We start from the raw sequence: 15,000 nt of genomic DNA, 5'->3' as shown, positions 1-15,000 counted from the left end.
ATATCATGGACTCGAAAAACGGATCTGAATTTGACTGAAATGCACGATCTTCACAGGTATCACTTTTCACGATACCTAAAAGGTGGAATAGCGATTTTCGAACCATTTCCTATAAGAGAATGGTTTCCATTACTTTGAGAAATGGATTCTTATATCAAACTATAGCTATTGCATTAAAGAAGAAAAGAAACTAATAGAAGTCGAAGACGCGGAATGATAGTGAATAGAGAGAAAGATTCTTCTGATTTTCTTGTTTCTATCTACTAGACGCCGTAGAGAATTGAGAATTTTCATGTCTTTCAATTCTCGTACTCGTAATTGGAAAGTTATGGAAGGAGACCCATCATTTTGCAATGAAAACAACATATAAAACTCTGGACAATTTCGAAATCAGGCCAAGCGTCTTAATACATATGCAAAAAAATTCATTATTGGCCCACCATTGATTAGAAGATTTAGCTTGTATGAATCGCTATTGGTTTGATACGAATAATGACAATCGTTTCAGTATGTTAAGGATACAGATGTATCCACAATTCATTTAGAGTTACTTAATAGTCTATTTCTTATACCATATCTCTATCCCGTGAAATTCTCGAGCCAAAAGATGGATGCATATGCTGTGTTTCATTTTGCTAAATGATATCAATTAAATGGTGTATCAATTCCATAAATTGCATATAGCAATAAATAAATCAGCAAAATTCTTTCTAATATTTTAGATAGAAGAAACATTTCTTCTATCTAAAATATTAGAAAGAATGTACCCTTCTATCCAAATCCAATTTGCATCGATAAAATAAATCCAAATTCCAGTAGTAGATGAATAATTGCAAATTTGTGTGTGTACGAGATTAGAATAACTTCAAAATAACTGACATAATTTTGTATTTTTCCTGATCAGAAAAATACATGAAAAAGAAAGGAGGTAGAAAAATTTTTGGATTTATGGTTAAAGAAGAAAAAGAAGAAAACAGGGGTTCTGTTGAATTTCAAGTATTCAGTTTCACCAATAAGATACGGAGACTTGCTTCACATTTGGAATTACACAAAAAAGATTTTTCATCGGAAAGAGGTCTACGAAGACTTTTGGGAAAACGTCGACGTTTGCTGGCTTATTTGGCAAAGAAAAATAGAGTACGTTATAAGAAATTAATCGGTCAGTTGAATATTCGGGAGCAGTAATTTAATCGTTCAAATTTTTTTCTTGTTTTATTATTTTTTTAGTAGTCTTATAGTAGTCTTAGATTTTTCATTTTGATGAGCCTCGCTTTGAGGAATTCATGGAATAATCCATTTTCATGGAATAATGAATTAAGGAAGAAAGGATATGAGTCTACCGCTTACAAGAAAAGATCTCATGATAGTCAATATGGGCCCTCAACACCCATCAATGCATGGTGTTCTTCGACTGATCGTTACTCTCGATGGTGAGGATGTTATTGATTGTGAACCCATATTAGGGTATTTACACAGAGGAATGGAAAAAATCGCGGAAAACCGAACTATTATACAATACTTACCTTATGTAACAAGGATATAGAGAGATTGTAGAAAGGGGATAGGATAGTTATTTTTGCAAGAGACTTGTTGTAAATTCCTTAACTTAAGAAAGAAAAAAGAATAAAAACACAGATACATAACATAAAAAAAAGAATAAATAAGACGAGATTCGACCTCCCCCTACATATTTAATTTCCTCTCCTATACAAAAACTAGCAAGACCCACTCCATTGGTAATTCCATCAATAACACCCTTATCAAAAAACTCCGTGAGTTCGGTTAACCCTCTTATACCGAGGGTAAAGACCCTAGTATAGAAAATATCTATATAACCACGATTATATGACCAACTGTATATATTTTTTTTTACTTGATCTAAAAATTCTTTTTTAGGATTTCCTTTGTAAAAAGAGTTTATTAAATCCAAATTCTGAAAAAAAGAATAAGCGGATCCATAGAAGATATATGCTATGAATAAACCAAAGATAGCTAGACTTACAGAAGAAATTGCATTAGTAATAAATTCATATGAATTTACAAAAGAATTAGAACTTTCCTGGGTAAAGTTTATTGAGGGAGTTAACCACTTTGATAATATGGTTAACTCTGCTATTCCATTACCAATTCCTCCATTATCAAAAGAGATTCCTATGAATCCAATGAACAAAGTGAAAAGTAGTAATATAAGAAGAGGAAATAACATAGTATTTCCCGTTTCATGCGGATAGGCAAAAGTTTTTTTAGCCCCAAAAGACGTAGTAAAGGATCCTATCCTATTTCTTGTATTACCTTGAATTTTTGGTATATTTTGTGAAAAAAAAGAAACTCCACTCTTCGTTGTTGATAAAACGAAATCCCTATTCACTCCTTTGGGTATCCTTTTTCCCCATAAGGATATTGAATACAAGGAACTCTCTTTAGTGCTACTGTAATTTTGAAAATGAACACGCAAATACCCATCAAATGTAAGTAAATATATCCGAAACATATAAAAGGCAGTTAATCCTGCAGTAAAGGAGGCTATTATTCCAAAAAAGGGCGAATACAACCAACTATTACTAAGGATTTCATCTTTGGACCAGAAGCAAGCAAGAGGTGGAATACCACAAAGAGAAAGTGTACCCCATAAAAAAGTAGTTCTTGTGATTGGAATGTATTTTCTTAAACCGCCCATAAGAACCATATTTTGACTTTTATCTGGTGAATATCCAACAAGAGGTTCCATTGAATGAATAACGGATCCGGATCCCAAGAACAATAAAGCTTTTGAATAAGCATGAGTGATCAAATGGAATAAAGCAGCTTGATAAGAACCTATACCTAGAGCTAACATCATATAACCCAATTGAGACATTGTAGAATAGGCTAAGCTTCTTTTAATATCTCTCTGAGCAAGAGCTAAAGTAGCTCCTAAGAATAGTGTTATTGTACCTACTAAAGAAATAAAACTCATTATCAAAGGTAAAGATATGAAAAGAGGAAGAAGTCGAGCTAGAAGAAAAATTCCCGCAGCAACCATAGTTGCTGCGTGTATAAGAGCCGAAATAGGAGTGGGCCCTTCCATAGCATCGGGTAACCATACGTGAAGAGGGAATTGTGCGGATTTCGCAACTGCACCAAGGAATAATAAAAAAGCACACAAAGTAGTAAGTAAAGAGTTAATTCCATTATTAGGAATCCAGTTATTAGCTATTTTGAACAAATCCCTAAACTCTAAACTACCTGTTATCCAAAAAAAACCTAAAATTCCTAATAATAGACCAAAATCCCCTACACGATTAGTTACAAAAGCGTTTTTGACAAGCACTCGCTGCGATTGGTCGTGTAAACCAAAAGCCTATCAATAAATAAGAACACATTCCCACGAGTTCCCAAAAAAAATAAATTTGTATCAAATTGGAGCTAGTAACCAATCCCAACATGGAAGTATTGAAAAAACTTATATAAACAAAAAATCTCAAATATCCTTCATCGTGAGACATATAACCATCACTATAAATAAGAACCAGGATTCCTAAGTAGTAATTAGTATTAACATAATAGAAGTAAGTGGGTCAATCAAGTATCCAAATTCTAAAGAAAAATCATTATTGACGGTCCAAGACCATAGATATTGATAGATCGAACTTCCATTTATTTGTTGAATAGACAGTTGAACTGAGAATACCATAGCTATACTTAAGAGTAAAACACTAGGAAAAGCCCATATGCGACGAAGATTTTTTGTTGCTGTCGGAATAAGAATAAGGCCAAATCCCATTGACATAATAACTGGAAGTGGGAGAAGAGGGATTACCCATGCATATTGATATGTATGTTCCATAAGAAAAGAAATTGCAATTTTTACTTCAATTTTTACTTCAATTTTTCTATAAAATTGTTTCCGATTCACCAAACCAATTCTTATCTCTTTCTGAAAGAATAAATAAAAAGAATAAGAAAAAATACTGAAATTCTTAATTTTTCCAAAATTTATCTCATTGAAATAATTAAAAATTAAGAATGGGTTTAGTTGGTTAAATTAAAAAAGTTAATAAAATAACTAGGTAACGAAGTTATTTTATTAACTAAATAAAGATATTTATAAAAATAAAAAAAAAAAAGTGGAATCATTTTACTTTCTATTCATAATTCATTTTTATATTTCTTTAAAACAAAGATGAAACAGCTCTCTTGTTCCATAATTAACTGATTGAGTGAATTCCAATGAAAACCTATGTTTATAAGAAATTATCGAATAGTCCTTACTTCATATAGAACTAAAATTCTAATGACTATAAATTACCTAAGTTTTAGAATGTCTTGTTTAAGAGACTCAGTATTTTTTGTTTTGATTGGAATTCCTTTCCTTTATGGAATACCATTCTGAACTTAATTAACTATTTTCATTTTCCCTTCTTTTTATCCCCCCGTCTTATCTTATATGGGGGATAGGCTTCCATACCATATATCTATATATGGAGTATACTTGATATATAAATAGATATAAATAGATTTAAATGAGAAACCCTTCTATATATTCTATATTATTAAAAAAAAAGTATAAAATATATAAAGAAAAAATGTTAAAAAATTCTTGTTGTCTTATCCGCATTAGACAAAATGAAGTAAAAAATAATTCAAAATTTAAGTATCTTTCAGTATCTAAGTATAAATACTAATAAAAAGAAGAAAGAAGGATTGATTTGCAGCAATAGATGTCTTTCACATACAACTAGAAAAAAGTAATTTCCTTTTTGAATGGCAGTTCCAAAAAAACGTACTTCAATGTCAAAAAAGCGTATTCGTAAAAATATTTGGAAGAAAAAGACTTATTTTTCCATAGTACAATCTTATTCTTTAGTAAAATCAAGATCATTTTCGAGCGGTAATGAGCATCCAAAACCAAAGGGTTTTTCTGGGCAACAAACAAATAATAAGATTTTGGAATAATATGAATTGACTTATCAAAAAAGAATTCCAATTATTTAATAATTTGGATTCTTCTTTGAATGTACTTTTATGTGTCGAATTACTCGGTACAATATTCTTAGAACAAAAAACCCCTCTTATCTTATATATACAAGAAAAAAAAAGTTTTGTTTGGTATACTGTGTGCTAAGTATTCTTTTCCTATCAATGAACTTTTCATAATTTTCCTAATAGAATCCTCATATTCTATTAGGAAAATTATGAAAAGTGGAGTATTCTTACAATAGGACTTACAACTTCCACCTATCTTCTCCAAAATCATAAGGTTAGTAAATCTTATTAATAAGAGCATAAAGACTTTCATTCTAGAAATTTTTAAAAAATCCAAAAAGCCTTTTCTATTTATCCATTTTATTTTAATTTCATCATTAAATAGAAACCCTTTTGGATTTTTTTCATTGTATTGAAAGAATTTTCAAAATGTAAAGGGGAAATTAATTAGAAAAAATTAGTTCTATAATTGCAAGTTAGAAAAAAGAAGTTCCAACTCTTTCAAGCAGTGTTTGTGTTTCTATTGGGCAAAGCAAGAGTTTATTGTAAAAAAAAAAAATGGAAACGATACTACCAAACGAAGTCTATTTTAATGAAAACTCTAATGTTCCTAAATTTTATGGACTTTCCCAATATCGACGATTCCCAAGATAATAGCTATTATTCTTTTAAGTTACCTATTATTTGAAGTTAGCCGCCATGGTGAAATTGGTAGACACGCTGCTCTTAGGAAGCAGTGCTCAAGCATCTCGGTTCGAATCCGAGTGGCGGCATTCTTGAAAAAGAATACAATAGATTAGAAATCAATTCGAAATTTACAATTTTGTAATGGGACCTTCCCCTTATGCTATTTGCAACTTTAGAACATATACTAACTCATATCTCTTTCTCAACGATTTCAATTGTGATTACGATTCATTTTATAACCTTATTAGTTCGTGAACTTGGAGGATTACGCGATTCGTCAGAAAAAGGAATGATAGTTACTTTTTTCTCTATAACAGGATTCTTAGTTTCTCGTTGGGCTTCCTCGGGACATTTTCCATTAAGTAATTTATATGAGTCATTGATCTTCCTTTCATGGGCCCTGTATATTCTTCATACCATTCCTAAAATACAGAACTCTAAAAATGATTTAAGCACAATAACTACGCCAAGTACTATTTTAACGCAAGGCTTTGCCACATCGGGTCTTTTAACTGAAATGCATCAATCCACGATACTAGTACCTGCTCTACAATCTCAGTGGTTAATGATGCATGTCAGTATGATGTTATTAAGCTATGCAACTCTTTTGTGCGGATCCTTATTATCTGCCGCTATTCTAATCATTAGATTTCGAAATAATTTCCATTTCTTTTCTAAAAAGAAAAAAAATGTTTTAAATAAAACATTTTTCTTTAGTGATATTAAATATTTTTATGCAAAAAGAAGTGCTTTAAAAAGAACCTCTGTCCCTTCATTTCCAAATTATTACAAATATCAATTAACGGAGCGTTTGGATTCTTGGAGTTATCGTGTCATTAGCCTAGGATTTACCCTTTTAACCGTAGGTATTCTTTGTGGAGCAGTATGGGCTAATGAGGCCTGGGGATCCTATTGGAATTGGGATCCTAAGGAAACTTGGGCATTTATTACTTGGACCATATTCGCAATTTATTTACATAGTAGAACAAATCCAAATTGGAAGGGTACGAATTCTGCACTTATAGCTTTGATAGGATTTCTTATAATTTGGATTTGTTATTTTGGTATAAATCTATTAGGAATAGGCTTACATAGTTATGGTTCGTTTACATTAACACCTAAATGATTACATAAAATAAAACCTTCATGAAATGAAGGTTTTTACTTTTATGTTTTATTTGAGAACCCCTTGAACGCCTTATCAAAGGGTTCTCAAAAATTCGAGATAGATCTAATTATACTTTTTTACTTATTTCTGCATTATATACTTTTTTACTTATTTCTGCATTAATAGAGCAGACGAGTAAAAAAAAGCAAACCTATTTAGGATAATAATTGGATAAGAGAGCCTCTACCCTGTCAACGGATAGGGAGAGAACAAAATCTGGATAAATACCAATTCCTATTACTGGTAAAAAGATACAGATTAAAATAAAGAGTTCTCGTGGTCCAGAATCCACAAAATTTGCGTTTGGAACATTAAATAGCTTGTATCCATAGAACATCTGGCGTAACATAGATAATAAATAAATAGGAGTTAATATCATTCCAATTGCCATTACAAAAGTAATTAGTGTTTTTGGCATTAACAGAAATTTTGGACTAGTAATTAGTCCAAAAAATACTACTAATTCTGCGACAAAACCACTCATTCCTGGTAAGGCAAGAGAAGCCATTGAAAAGCTACTAAACATGGTAAAAATTTTAGGCATTGGGATAGATATTCCCCCCAGTTCTTCGAGATAAACAAGACGCATTCTATCAGAAGCGGTTCCTGCCAAGAAAAAAAGTGTAGCACCAATAAATCCATGGGATAATATTTGTAAAATAGCTCCATTGAGTCCAATGTTGGTTATGGAACCAATTCCTATAATTATGAAACCCATGTGAGATACAGAGGAATAAGCTATTCTTTTTTTGAAATTTCGTTGACCAAGAGAAGTTGAAGCTGCATAGATTATTTGGATCGCTCCTATTATTACTAACCAGGGCGAAAATAGATAATGAGCATGAGGTAACAATTCCATGTTGATCCGAATCAATCCATATGCTCCCATCTTTAATAATATTCCCGCTAAAAGCATACATGTACTATAATGTGCTTCCCCATGGGTATCTGGTAACCACGTATGTAGGGGTATAATCGGCAATTTGACAGCATAAGCAATAAGGAAGCCAAAATATAAAAGTATTTCCAAGGTTGCAGGGTATGATTGATTAATTAATCTTTCCAAATCTAATCCTGGTTCGTTGGAACCATATAAGCCCATACCCAGAACTCCGATTAAGAAAAAAATGGAACCGCCTGCAGTATACAAAATAAACTTTGTAGCTGAATATAGACGCCTCTTCCCCCCCCACATGGATAAAAGTAAGTAAACAGGAATTAATTCTAACTCCCACATGATAAAAAAAAGTAAAAGGTCTCGCGAAGAAAATAATCCTATTTGACCACTATACATTGCGAGCATCAGGAAATAGAATAATCGCGAATTCCGTGTAATTGGCCAAGCTGCTAAAGTAGCTAAAGTAGTGATAAATCCTGTCAATAAAATAGATCCTAATGAAAGTCCATCGATTCCCAATCTCCAGTGGAAATCGAAGACATCTATCCATTTATAATCCTCCTTTAATTGGATTAAGGGATCCTCCAGTTGGAAATGATAACAGAACGCATAAGTCATTAGAAGGAATTCTAATAAACAAATAGATATAGTATACCACCTAACGACTTTGTTTCCCTTATGAGGTAAAAAGAAAATTAATGAACCTGCAAATATCGGCAAAACAACAAGTATTGTTAACCAAGGAAAATAACTCATGATAAAGTGATAAAGACAAGATACGTTTTGACCAGAAAAGCCCGTGCTCGATTATTTCGAGCACAGGCTTCTTCGGTAAAGAGGAATCAGACGATTCGAGTGAAGTTTTTTGTAACGTATCAATAAGATAGAGCCATGCTACGTGTTGTTTCAGGCCCTAAATAAACGCGGACACTTAAAAAATCTGTCGGGCAGGCAGATTCACATCTCTTACAACCCACACAATCTTCGGTTCTCGGCGCGGAAGCAATTTGCTTGGCTTTACATCCATCCCAGGGTATCATTTCTAATACATCTGTTGGACAAGCTCGTACACATTGAGTGCATCCTATACATGTATCGTAAATTTTTACGGAATGTGACATTGGATCTATAAATTTTTCTTTTCAACATAAAATTTTTCGATCTGGTAAAAATGAAATTAGTACTATAATGAGTCATATGTATTGTAGACACCAGACGAAGCAATGGTTTATCCAAACTTCAAAAAAAAAAATCTATTTTTTAATCTGTTTGTGAGAAAGCGTGAAGAGAGCCAAGAGACTTTAATTTTGGATTTCAACAATAAATAAGAAATAAGAAAGAATTTTACGAATTGTACAGACGAATTCGAATTAGCCAATAAATTGGCTATCGTCTTTTCAATATAAATTATTGCAATATTCAAATTGCAATATCAATGAATTACAAATACAAAAATTCATTTAAGTGAAAAAGAATACTATGCAATAATCTACTAAAAAAAATGGATATTCTCAAATAATACTAAGAAAATAGTATTGATTTCTATTTATTTTAATATGTGCGCCTTTGTTTAGAGGATTCTATGTCTAATTATTCAAAAGTCTAATTATTCAATAAATTAGATTGATTGATACGAGTGGATTTCCTATTACGATGGATGGAAGAAAGAATGGATAGTCCAATAGCGGCTTCAGCAGCTGCAAGGGCTATAACAAAAATTGCGAAAATATCTCCTTTTAATTGGCGACTATCAAATAGATCAGAAAATGTTACGAGATTTAGATTAATTGAATTCAGTATAAGTTCAAGACATATTAGAGCTCTAACCATGTTTCGGCTTGTGATCAATCCATAGATACCAATCGAAAATAAATAGACACTCAAAAAAAGTACATGCTCAAACATCATTAACTAACTCCTTATCAATCTCGATTCATTTCAATATGAGGGCAAGAATTGAACCGATTCAATTAATTACAATAGAACAATTACACAACAAAAGAAAAAAAAAAAAAAAAAAAAGGAGGTATTTGTTGGCAGTAGATGGATTTTACTAAATCAAAATTGTGATTCTTTAGTTATTTATTTTAGATTTGCAATTCTTATAATTTGTACTTTTTCTAAGTTTTCTTATTGCCGAGCCATAGTAATTGCACCTATTAAAGAAACTAGAAGAATTATGGAAATGAGTTCAAACGGAAGATAAAAATCGGTTGCTAAATGAATTCCAATTTGTTGAACATTATTTATGAGACCCTGTTCTACTATTTGGTTTGATCTTGTAGTCCAAAGAATTCCATACCACGACGTATCTGGGATAGTAGTCATTAGTGAAAAAACAATAGTTATACAAACGAGTGAAGTGAACCCATCTCCAATAGTCCAATAATTCTTATCTTTAGACCATTCTGAGCCATTTACGAACATTACAGCGAATATGATCAAGACATTTATGGCTCCCACATAAATAAGAAGTTGTGCGACAGCTACAAAGTAGGAATTTAATAAAAAATAGAATAAGGATATACAAACAAGAACTAATCCCAGCGAAAAGGCAGAATAAATGGGGTTGGTAAGTAATACTACTCCTAGACCCCCTAGTAGAAGAACAAATCCCCCAAATAGCATAAGAATCTCATGTATTGGTCCAGGTAAATCCATTATGGATAAAAAGAAATTAATAGTATAAAATTTTTCATGAACTGACTAAAACTAAAGGATTCAAGGAAGGAAAAAAGGATTAGGGTATTTTTTTGTGTATAAACTTATAGTTATAAATTATATTATATCACGAAAATCTAGTCTGATTTAAAATAAGAAATAATTTCCAATAAGCAGTAGTTTTTCGTTTTTCTTTATAGTTTAATTTTAAAGTTTAATAAAGAATTATTAGATTTTTATAACAGAAAGACAAAATCAAAGTTTAGTAATCAGTAATCGTTCTTGAATTCGAAGATTTTTCTTTGTTTATTTTACTTTCAGACGAATTCCTAATTGTTTGAATTGTGTAATCTCCCATTATGGAGATTGGTAACCGACTTAAAGCAATTTGATTGTAATTCAATTCATGACGATCATAGGTAGAAAGTTCATATTCTTCAGTCATTGATAAACAGCTTGTTGGACAGTACTCAACACAATTGCCACAAAATATACAAACTCCGAAATCAATACTATAATTAAGCAATTGTTTTCTTTTAATATCCTTTTCAAATCTCCAATCCACAACGGGTAAATCTATCGGACATACGCGAACACATACTTCACAAGCAATACATTTATCAAATTCAAAGTGGATTCGCCCTCGGAAACGCTCTGGTGTAATTGATTTTTCATAAGGGTAGTGAATCGTTATAGGTAAACGATTTGTGTGGGATAAGGTAGTTATGAAACTTTGACCTATGTACCTTGTAGCACGTATTGTTTGTTGACCATAACTCATGAACCCAGTTACCATAGGGAACATATTCATTCTAAATATCTATGAAAAAGATATGTTTCTTTCTCTTGTTTGAGAGAGCTTTTGTGTTGAAAATATTCTTACTATTATTGTATTATCTTATTTATAGTGAAACAAGTTGAGAAGAGGTTGTTAATAAGAGATTGCCCAGGGAAATAGGTAAAAGAAATTTCCATCCAAGATTTAATAACTGATCCATTCTCATCCTCGGTAAAGTCCATCTTATTGTGATAGAAATGAAGAGAAATAAATAAGCTTTAGTTAATGTAATAAATATACCCATTGTCATTTCCAAAATTCCAACTGCTTTATTCATTTGGAAAAAATCAAAAAAGGATATATAGGGAATAGATAAATTCCACCCGCCCAAGTAGAGAACTGTTACAAATAAAGAAGAAACTAATAAATTTAGGTAAGAAACAAGATAAAATAAACCATATTTGATACCGGAATATTCAGTTTGGTAACCTGCTACTAATTCTTCCTCCGCTTCTGGTAAATCAAAGGGTAATCTTTCACATTCTGCCAAAGAAGAAATTAAAAAAACCAGAAAACCTATAGGCTGACGCCAAATATTCCATCCAAAAAAACCGTATTTTGACTGTGCTTCAACTATATCAACTGTACTTGAACTGTTAGATAATCATAGTCGGTGATAACATCACAGTTCCCACCGCTATTTCAAAACCGTACATGAAACCTTAGCTTCATACGGCTTCTCTATGATCAGAAAAAGGAAAGGACTGTTTTGTTCCTAGCCCCGGGGGCGTAGATAGAATTAGATAAAATAAAATAGATTTGAAAGTCCTAAATTAGACCAAAGGAATTCCGTCTGCTAGAATAAGAAAAAGCGCTTCCGAATTGATCTCATCCTTTATAATATAATGAAAATTTTTCTTTGTTCAGTAATAACTTAATCTTGGAATAAAACACTTGTTACTTGTTATAGGAATTCAATTAATAAATGGAAAGAGTTGGGTATTAGTTCATGAGCAATTCTGCATGAATATGGATAGAGGAAGGAAATAATGAAAATTTTTTCTAGTGCACTCCATATCTTTTTTACTATTCTTCTTTCCCCAGGGAGGGGGTATTTAAAAAGAAAAAATGGATAAAGGGTTAATTCGTTCTTGATAGCCATTTCCTTAACAAGTGAATGGGAACATACTCTGGATCGGAATCCGAAGAAAGTACTACTTGATAATTTCTACAAATTGCAAGTCCTTATTATGATTCCTTTTATGGGCAAAAATCTCTAATGTTTTAGATTTTCCATTACTAATCCTTTATGTACTTTAGTGTTCCTAACCCTTCACTAACTTTTGGTGGATTCTTCTTATGGATTATTAAGTTATAGTAATAACTAGGAGTATTCTAGTAATGGAATTCCATATCGTGAATCCTTTATTCTTGGCCGCTTCAAGATATGATGACTAATTAAAAAATATCAACCTTGGGATAAAGAGTTTACACTGCTTATGTTTACTTCCACTTTTTTCTTGTACGTAGGAAATGAGATTTTTTCTTTTTACTACAAATTTATAAGCTGTTTTGTTTCACTCATATAGCTATCTAGTTTAACTTACCAACCCAAATACTAAATAAGAAAAGGAATATAAATAGTTAATGGATTTTATAGGAAAAAGATCTATTTTAACGAATCACACGTAGAGATATTGCTAGCACACAAAAAGTTAATGGTATTTCATAACTAATGGATTGAGCAGCAGCTCGTAGACCGCCTGAAAAAGAATATTTATTATTTGAGCTATATCCTGCCATAAGAAGACCAATAGGAGCTATACTTGAAATGGCAATCCATAAAAAAACACCAATACTAAGATCGGCTAAAACAAAATGATATCCCAAAGGGATAACTAAAAAACTTAATAAAACTGATATGACTGCTATAGAGGGTCCAATGCTAAATAAAGAAATATCTCCTCGGGATGGCAGAATATCTTCTTTAAAAAGTAGCTTAGTCCCATCTGCTATAGCTTGAAGCAGGCCCAGGGGGCCAGCATATTCAGGACCAATACGTTGTTGTATCGACGCAGATATTTCTCTTTCTAACCACACAATTACGAGTACCTCTATTGTTATTCCCAAAAGGAGGGTCAAAATGGGTAGAATCGATATCAGTCCATAGACTTCTTTTAATAATTCCAATTTCGAAAAAGAATTGATAGTTTCTACCTCTACCCTATCTATTATCATTTCAACGATCAACTTCCCCCATAATGATATCTATACTACCTAATATCGTCATGATATCAGCCAATTTCATTTTTTTAACTAGCTGAGGAAGAATTTGCAAATTAATAAACCCGGGTGGACGGATTTTCCATCTCCAGGGGAAAAGGCTATCATCTCCTACTAGATAAATCCCTAATTCACCTTTTGGGGCTTCTACTCTTACATAAAGCTCTTGTCTTGACAATTCAAAATTGGGCGAAGGTTTTTTACCAAGAAATTTATACTCAAAATCATTCCATTCAGAATTATTTTCTTTCTTAAAGCGTCGGACTTCTAAATTTTCATAAGGTCCTCCAGGAATTTTTTCTACAGCTTGTTGAATTATTTTGATGGATTCCCTCATTTCACCAATTCGTACTAAATAGCGAGCTAACGAATCCCCTTCTTTTTGCCATTGGACTTTCCAATCAAATTGGTTGTAAGACTCATAAGGATCTACTTTACGAAGATCCCATTGTATTCCAGAAGCTCGTAACATCGGTCCCGATAAGCCCCAATTTACTGCTTCTTCTCCGCTAATAAAACCTACTCCTTCAACTCGCTCTAAAAAAATTGGATTCTGTGTAATAAGTTGTTGATATTCAACAACTCCGCGTAAAAAATAATCACAGAAATCTAAACATTTATCGATCCATCCATAAGGTAGATCGGCGGCTACTCCTCCGATGCGAAAGTAATTGTGCATCATTCGCATACCTGTAGCAGCTTCAAATAGATCATATATTAATTCTCTCTCTCTAAAAATATAGAAAAAAGGAGTCTGTGCGCCGAGATCCGCCATAAAAGGTCCAAGCCATAGCAAGTGAGAAGCTATCCGGCTTAATTCTAACATAATTACCCTAATATAGCTGGCTCTTTGTGGTATTTGAATATTCTCCAAGAATTCTGGTGCATTTACTGTTATTGCTTCTGTAAACATAGTAGCTAAATAATCCCACCTTGTTACATAAGGTAAGTATTGTATAATAGTTCGGTTTTCCGCGATTTTTTCCATTCCTCTGTGTAAATACCCTAATATGGGTTCACAATCAATAACATCCTCACCATCGAGAGTAACGATCAGTCGAAGAACACCATGCATTGATGGGTGTTGAGGGCCCATATTGACTATCATGAGATCTTTTCTTGTAAGCGGTAGACTCATATCCTTTCTTCCTTAATTCATTATTCCATGAAAATGGATTATTCCATGAATTCCTCAAAGCGAGGCTCATCAAAATGAAAAATCTAAGACTACTATAAGACTACTAAAAAAATAATAAAACAAGAAAAAAATTTGAACGATTAAATTACTGCTCCCGAATATTCAACTGACCGATTAATTTCTTATAACGTACTCTATTTTTCTTTGCCAAATAAGCCAGCAAACGTCGACGTTTTCCCAAAAGTCTTCGTAGACCTCTTTCCGATGAAAAATCTTTTTTGTGTAATTCCAAATGTGAAGCAAGTCTCCGTATCTTATTGGTGAAACTGAATACTTGAAATTCAACAGAACCCCTGTTTTCTTCTTTTTCTTCTTTAACCATAAATCCAAAAATTTTTCTACCTCCTTTCTTTTTCATGTAT

At 32.2% G+C, this 15,000-nt stretch overlaps 1 non-coding gene across 1 annotated transcript; it reads left to right on the top strand.

The window, feature by feature from the left end:
• The first annotated feature begins 5,658 nt into the window (after nucleotides 1-5,658).
• Nucleotides 5,659-5,738, top strand: TRNAL-UAG (transfer RNA leucine (anticodon UAG)). Its single transcript has one exon. It is a non-coding gene; the product is annotated as a tRNA-Leu (tRNA).
• The last annotated feature ends 9,262 nt before the right edge of the window (nucleotides 5,739-15,000 follow it).

This window comes from Triticum urartu, unplaced genomic scaffold (genome assembly GCF_056163025.1).
Source record: "Triticum urartu cultivar PI428250 unplaced genomic scaffold, HENAU_Tu73 scaffold2, whole genome shotgun sequence".
Lineage (NCBI taxonomy): Eukaryota > Viridiplantae > Streptophyta > Magnoliopsida > Poales > Poaceae > Triticum > Triticum urartu.
This window is presented reverse-complemented; position numbering and strand designations above follow the sequence as displayed.